The following is an 8,397-nucleotide window of genomic DNA, read 5'->3' as shown; positions in this document are numbered from 1 at the left end:
CCCACTACACTCATTGCAAAGACTTTTCCAGTGACAGATTGGGAGTGGATCACCGTCCGGAAGATGTGATGTCTTATGATCGCTTAAATTTATTAAATGGACGTTATTTTCTTAATCAACGGAAAGGCCTTTCTAAAAGCTTAATCACTTTAGAGAAAACACGACACCAAGTGACCAAGTACTTTCAATCTTGACAACACTTTTCGTGGCAGCCCGTAGTGTTTTGGCTTGGCCTATGGCGATGTTGACGCTCAATAATCACCAACCCTTCTACCTCTGACGGATCGATGAGTAGGCTTTACATCGAGTAATGATTGCAGTGCTCACGCTTGCGCTCTCCAGGTTCACAAATTTCAAATAGCAAGTAAAATGGGCGTCTTGCGAAATGTTTTCTGCATGGCCAGTAGAAACCTTGAAAGCTTGTGAATTGTGATGAAGTCAAAAGCAGATGCAGGTCAAGATTAGCGTCCGTCTCGATGACTGCCCCGGCAATGATTTAAACAAATTAGCATCAAATTAGTTAAATGATAATGAAAAAGTCAGGATGGGTAGAAACCCTTTACCATCCCTTTCAACATCACGCCTGTCGATAGTTTAAAAAGTGATATAACACTCCGTGAACTTATGGAAGGAAGGGACAACGTGAAATACAGATACTTTTGAAGGATCCAATTCTTCTCATCTCAAAATGCGTGCTTCCACATACAAATATGGCTATAACTCAAAAGAAGGATAGCCTATCCAAGTCCTGAATCAAACTTCTCTATATAGAGACGCTTGGTGACTCACAGGTAATCTAAAAAATCTTAAGGTCATCCTATCTCAAAGCTTTCATAAACAAATCTGGTTAGATCACCCCTTAGCTAGAGACTCACAATTTCAGTTTCTCTTATATTTATCACCCGAGGTTGACGAGCCTAAAAATTTGGAACCGATTATACACCATCTTAATACTTCAAATCAAGTCCCGTGTATATTATGGTGCTTCTGAACTTCTTCTTATATGTTAAACATTGACTATTCGCATGACTCACAATGTTTTGGGGTTTTTTTTCAAATTTACTTAAAGCCTTTGACAAGGTTCTGTCTCAGAGTAGGAGACTGTGAACAATAGGGCACGGAAAAAAACACTTGTAATCAAATCCCGTATAGATATGTGGTAGACATATGTGTATCGCATCGAAAATGTTCCTCACTTTTTCTCCAACTTCAACATGGGTACTTATAAAATTACATTTACTTCCACGGGAAATGGAATTCGGTGTATTCAAAAGTCAAAAGTGTTCACTGGCCTCTCACCATCATTTGTTCTCTGTCATGTGACATAGATGTATTTAAATATGTAATTTTGGCAGGGTAAATTTAGCCAATGACATCGTCGCATTTAAAGACGTTCGTTGTATCCGCCAATGATATAACGTAGATGTTACGGCCGGCTACAGCAGTATGCTGATCTTATAATAAAGTGACTACAATTAATCAATGATTTCGCATGAATTTGTGATAATTTACGATCTCGTTATCAGTTTTGGCTTGCAATATTTGCCCTTAATCCACGAGGAAGAAAGTAATTGTCAATTATAAAAAAAAATTAACCATGTACTGCTACTAATGAAATACATGTCGTTAAACAAAGCGAGGAAATTGTCCGATGAATTCCAACCGTTTAAAACGAACTTACAGCGGCACCTTCAAAATGCGCCTGTTTGAGGCGTCTGGGAACCGTTAATACAGAATGCGAACGGGTGTTCTGTTCACTTGGTGAGGAAATATATTATACTACAGTTATAAAACATGTCATAAAACGAATGCTTTATTTTTTACGATCAACTTCTAGGGTTATTTTGACCACGTCAAACTCAGTTCCTCATTTCTTCTCGAATGACCTGATTACATGTACATGTTAAGCATTATATATCCTCTGAGTTTTATTGCAAGTTCTGAATATATCACATTCAGTACGTCTATGATTGAAAAGAACCTGGCTTTGATCAGTTACGGCATGAATCTACTTATCTTTGGTTTGTTGATGTTTAACTGTCTTTGCCAGTCCTGCATGGCAACAGTTACAGTAACTGAAGAAAGCCTCCAAGACAGCAGAGAAACAGGTAAGAGTATATTGTTCAGTTAAGAATTGACTGAACTATTTTTCGCTCCGCTACTGCCATCAAATAATCTTGTACTTCTGTTGACAGCCAAACATTTTACAATTCAGAGTTTCAAATGTATGGCACTAAGGACCTCTCATGGGAAGTTGTGAGTACCAAATTAACATGACAGTACTATTTGTCTCATTGAAACCGGATGCAAAACTTTCATGCCGTTTAGTAAATGAGTCGTCATGTTCGACCGATGAAAACCTATATTATCAATATTATGCCTTAATTCTAACACAAAATGGATTAACGAACTAGGAAATCAAGCGAATAAGGACGGTAAAACACTACGCCTCTAACTACATAAACTCATTGATTGCAGGAAACAATGGTGGGTGTGTCTATTCCAATGTCTCAATTTCAGAGGTAGGAAGTCTAAAGTCATCTTTCAGTAAAATAGTATTTGAAAACAATCTCCTGCTTTGCATCGATTGAAAAAATGCTGGGCAAATCAAAATTCGTCAGCTGCGCGCAAAATAGATTTCTTAATGTTGGCTTACAGAGAAGAATGTGTAAACAACTTAAAACTGCATGTATTTCAAATGAAGGTCCAAGCGTATAGCGATTGACTTTACCTTTCGTGGCCTTTCGTGTTGCCAAGGCAAAATTGTCAGATCTCTCTGAAGAGAAGACTGTCGTCAAAGAGGAAGAAAGAGAAGATAAAAATGCGTCAATAAACCAGTATAATTCAACGAACGCCATAAATATTGAATACTGCATCTCTGTAACAATGGAGCTCTAATGAAAGTGGGGTAAATGTTTTAAATGGAGTTAACCAGATGATTTTCACAAGAATTATACATGTTTTAATGTGACTTGGTCACTAATTTAACCCCTATGACCTTTGGCTTTGCCCAGTGCTCTCAGTTTGCAGCAATTTAATGTACATTCCCTGAAGAGGCAATCTTCCACTTAGTTGCAGTATTTAGCACATGTTTGCGCATGACCCGCAAAGTGAGTTTAAATCATGGCTATTTTTAAACATCCGTGTGAGTGTCTGTTTCTGCTTTTGTGTGGCGTGACTACATATTTGTTCCTCTAACAATTCAATAGTTCCCATCAGAAAGACATGAAAGTTTGCATCTGGATTGTTTTACTGATACTTATCTTATTTGCATATTCAATAAATTTTGCAATGTGTCAAACTTCATTGCACTAATTCTGATCACATTTCTGATAAGATTCTCTCATGCATAAAGATAAATGAGCAAGACATCGATATATTTATAGTCACATTTATGCTGAGAGTTGTTGAATATGACATAATGTTAATCAGCAACAATTTGTTTTCAAAAAAATTAGTCTATGTGTCGACACTGTGCACTTTTATAGAGGTGACATGTATACTATAGCATTTAACCTATTGTTCTCGTAAAATAAGTCAGTAAAAACTGAAATAACTGGCCTTCAACTTTGACAGTGCGTTCACCAGTTGTGCATCGATATCGGCGACATTGCCTCTAGTTTATACATAAACAACAGTATAAGTTACACATTAATTAAACGTGACTAACATTGTCCAAAATGTCCGCTACAGCAACTTCCAAAAAATAATTCGCAATTGTGAACATTTCAATCATTCTGTTGGCTTCACCTCCTTATCATGCCGAGTTAGAAAGGTAAAAAAACGCCTTAAGTAAACAATGGTTACTAAATACAACCACAGCACTTGCCGGTATCTCGGCATTTTGAAAATGCATATCCAAACGGGGTTATCAGCTAAGTATTTTGAAGATCATGTTGTTGGCAGGGCAAATTTTTGTCCCCACCCCGAACGAGTCAAATCTCTACAGTCTGGATGTTTCATTATTTCCTTTGGTTAAACCTGGTTTTGTTCCTTTAACCTTTTCAAGCATACCTATTGCTTTTGTTTTTTCAACTCATACCTTCTCCTGATCTACAGACGGCTTTTTGGTCTCTTTCTGAGCAAAGTTAACTATTCTGTTGTGTGCATGTACTGTCTTTAGAATATCTTAAGTTATGCGATTTAGTAGACTGAGTGTTTGTTCCTGATTTTTCCCTAATTGCAAAATTTGCCCGATTAACGTTCTCTTTAATTAGCTCACGTATTCATACACGTGAACTCATGTCGTAGCGATGTCTGCCTGTGTCCGTGTGTGTGTGTTGGGAGGTGGTGGGTGTGTGTCTGTTTCTCTGTCTCTCCGTTTACACGATAACTCAAAAACGGCTGAATGGGTTAAAGTCATATTTGGTAGACAGGTACTAAATGATAATTTCAAAAACTGATTAGATTTTGTTTAGTGTAGCTTTTATTATATTCATAAAGTTATGAACTATCATTTTTCTTATAATGGTTTCCTGTGGAAACAGTTTTGACAGTGTCGACATATATCAAGAAATACTGCACAACATTTCATGGAACTTTTCACAGATGACAATATCAGAACATTTTGATGATGCTGTGAGTGTCACATCAATTATCTGCTCATTTGCATATATAATGATATTTTGTAATTAGTGATGTCAATGTAATTTCTGAGTTTTGCTGGCAGTTTCTCTGTGCCATTCCATGACAGTTTGCGTCCTTATGGAATTTTCTTTCGATTGATATAATGTATGGTCATGTTGTTTTTCGTGATATATTGCAATGTTGTCATGGAAATGACCTCAATGACCTCGTGTCCAAATTCCGGCATTTGTAGCAATGATTGGGAAAGGCTTAAAAACACATTCGTCGCAATCTCTCCTTGTTGTTTGAACTTTGGCTTCTTTTTGTGCGGTCACATAATTTTCATTATCGTAATTTCTATACTATGTAATACAATTTGTCTAAGTACATGTTCCATATATCATTGACATAAGTATTTTCATGAAGAATACCATAAAATTACATTTTGACAACTTAAGATGCAGTGAATATTTCCACGTATGTAAAGCCAAGTTCTTTTGTTAAGGGATTTCTTAGAAAAGTGTATCAATATATTATTAGCATAGCCATACTGCCAACATGACATTGAACTTTTAAGTAAATGCAGTCCGAGTGAAAGGTATGCCATCAGTTATACATTTACAAAAAAATACATGTTATCACTCACAAGGTAATCAAAATTGGTACAGTCCTCAGCATCTGTTCTCTTCATCTCGTATCTAATTGCTATCTTTAACGCGATACGAACTAATTTGGGAGAATTGGACCATCATATTGTTCAAATTTCTCCAGTGTGGCCTATTGCTGAATGTTGCAATATTACAAATTTTTCATTAAAATAAGTGTATAAATGAAAAATAAAAGCAGCCGAGCTTACATTTCCTGATTAAATCGACATAACTTCACTATCGAATTATCCTAAATTAGCTCCAATCGTGTTCTTTGATATGCAGAACTACAGCTGACATTCAAATTGACATTTGTCATGTATATTGTAATTATGACGCGATCACGATGAAAGATAAATAACGTAAATTTCGTAAAAAGTATTTCTGAAAATTGTCTTCGATTTGTTTGAAAGTAATGTTTTCTGTAAAATGTGTCGATCAATTTCTTTAAAATTTGACTTTTGTTTTCGTCGAGGTAACCATGTTTAGTTTTATTCAAATAATCGGAAATTTGTTTATTTGCATTTTAGGGCTTTGACTTAAAGTTATTAAAGTGTTTCTGATACTCCTTGTCTCATATCTCTGAAATTATGTATAGGTGCTTTTGATAGCTCTCTTAAGATTTGTTTGAATTATACGAAATTTGCTTGAACAAAACTTATTCCATAGATAGTTCCCACGGCTCTCAGAATCTCTTTGTAGGCTCAATATGATGACGCCATTCAAAATTAATTCCTCTTATGATTACGTGTATGCATGCTTAATTTGGTCTGAATCTGTGTTGAGGTGCAACGTATTAACAACTTAGTTTGGTTATGTAACCACCTTGGAGGTTGGGGTGTTACCAAATGGTTGTAATTGCTGAAACCTTTGCACCCCATATTAGAGAGAAACCTTACTGAATTCGAAAATGATTGCAAAATTAATGTTATTTAGTGACTTATCAAAGACATGTAGACTTTACTATATAAACGATGTGTTGCAAGATAAATGTTGATTTATAGTCTTGTTCTGACAGAAAGGTGGAGGCAAAATACTGATACAAAAATGCATTGCCTGTTTGCTATAATTGTAAAAACTACATGACGACCATAATTTTTGACTGTCATAATGTATTGAAAAGAATGCTGGGGGAAAAAGAAAACTTTGATCTCTATTGAATTAATTGATCATATGAAGGAAGCTTGATAACAATTCCAAAATTTAATTTATAAAGGATGGATTTGTCATGAATAAAGTTGACAGCTGCCGGTGTTATGTGTCTTTTAGTGAAGATATTTCTTCTCGTGTTCGAGATAATCACAAAGTTCAGTACTAGACTGACATTTGATCACAAATTGTTGAGTTTAGACTACATTTTATATGCTCAAGGTAATAATTATATTATCACAGGGCTTTCTTTTATATTTTTCTTTTTTATGCTTTGGCGTCTGCCTTTGTGCACCACCGTAATTTATAAAAAGTTACGTTTTGCTGAGGGCAAAAAATCATATTTTCTTAAAACTGAATGAAACTGAGAATGGCATGTTGTAGATGTTCACGATTGTATAAGACAAGCTTGAAATGAGTTGATATGAGAACTCAGCCGACAGAGCTGCCACATACGGGTTCTATTACACGACACATCCTAAAATGTCAGAAACCTGAGGGTAGCAAACTATATCAGAGTAATTATGTGACGATTAATTTCAAACAAACGTTATTTTCTGTTTTCTTCTGCAAAACATGCGCACGTAACTCTCGAGGAACGTCATCTTATGTTTTCCGTTGTATAATATGAGGCATGAAATTTCATTCTCCCGTTTCATATTCATCTTTGTTTGACTTCTTGTAAGCCAGGATTCGATTATTGGAAGTATCATTTATCAATTTCCAACTCCTGTTGAAGAAGAAAGAAGAACGCAGTTAATCCTGACGGAGGGAAATAAGGTTATGTATCGACGAAAAAGCATCATATTTATATCATTTGAAAGTAATATATAATTTCTGTAAAGTTAAAATCAAAAATGTTTCCGTTTTCTAAAACAAACTGTCGAGGTACTCCATACATGGTGCAATATATGGTGGTTTCAACAGGGTTCGAACTCACAGAGTTCATATATGTGAACTGTCAATTATCAAAAGATAATTGGTAAAAGTATATAATTAGAATCCTTTCATTTCTCCAAACTAGGATAAACGGTTTGGATTTCATAGTAATAATGGCACTTTGTTCCTTGCGAGGTATCTCGACTACGGCATCTGCAACATCTATAACTTGCTGCTCAAAGCTAAAGGGGTAGGTTTTTCGGCGCATTGTTTCTTAAATTAACACCTTGTGTTAAGGATGCCCTCGAATTGCTCTATGGGGAGTAATGGCAAAGCTATAAACTGACAGGAAAATCAGTACTTAGTCACATTCACGTGAGTATTTGTACACATCACATATATATGCATGTCTAGAACATATTATATATATATATATATATATATTATATAATATATATATATATATATATATATATATATATATATAATATATATATATATATATATTTATATATATATATATATATATATATATATATATATATATATATACACAAAATGTATGCAATGTGCCCTCCCGGTTATCACCATAATGGCTTTAGGGCAACCTCTGAACTTGGGCACAGAGAGTACAGTATATACATACATACATACATACATACATACATACATACATACATACATACATACATACATACATACATACATACATACATACATACATACATACATACATACATACATACATACATACATACATAAATACATACATACATACATACATACATACATACATACATACATACATACATACATACAATACATACATACATACATACATACATACATACATACATACATACATACATACATATAGGCGAGCGGCAGACACACCCATTTTTCACACTTAATGTACCCGCCTTACATACGGCCACATCATACATCATTTGAAAGCTTATTATCTCTACTTCAAGAAAATTGACGATGTGGAGCTGCCAAGTAGGGCCATAACCCCCTAATTTGCATAATTCACATGGGTACCCAATTTGCATAAATGTGATATAAAATTATGAAATTCATTGTTAACTACTCTAAACATACTTTTAAACTATTGAGTGATATATCAAATGAAAGGTATTTGCATGTAGAATACAAA

General features: G+C 34.8%; 1 long non-coding RNA gene across 1 annotated transcript; it reads left to right on the top strand.

Annotated features, from left to right (window-relative positions):
* Window positions 1–1,907: 1,907 nt before the first annotated feature.
* Window positions 1,908–7,492, top strand: LOC139148743 (uncharacterized). Its single transcript, XR_011555994.1, has 3 exons — window positions 1,908–2,522; window positions 7,053–7,142; window positions 7,387–7,492. It is a non-coding gene; the product is annotated as an uncharacterized lncRNA (long non-coding RNA).
* The last annotated feature ends 905 nt before the right edge of the window (window positions 7,493–8,397 follow it).

The sequence above is a fragment of the Ptychodera flava genome, chromosome 13 (genome assembly GCF_041260155.1).
Source record: "Ptychodera flava strain L36383 chromosome 13, AS_Pfla_20210202, whole genome shotgun sequence".
In the NCBI taxonomy this organism is placed as follows: domain Eukaryota; kingdom Metazoa; phylum Hemichordata; class Enteropneusta; family Ptychoderidae; genus Ptychodera; species Ptychodera flava.
Note: the sequence above shows the minus strand (reverse complement) of the source record. Positions and strands in the feature narration are given on the sequence as shown.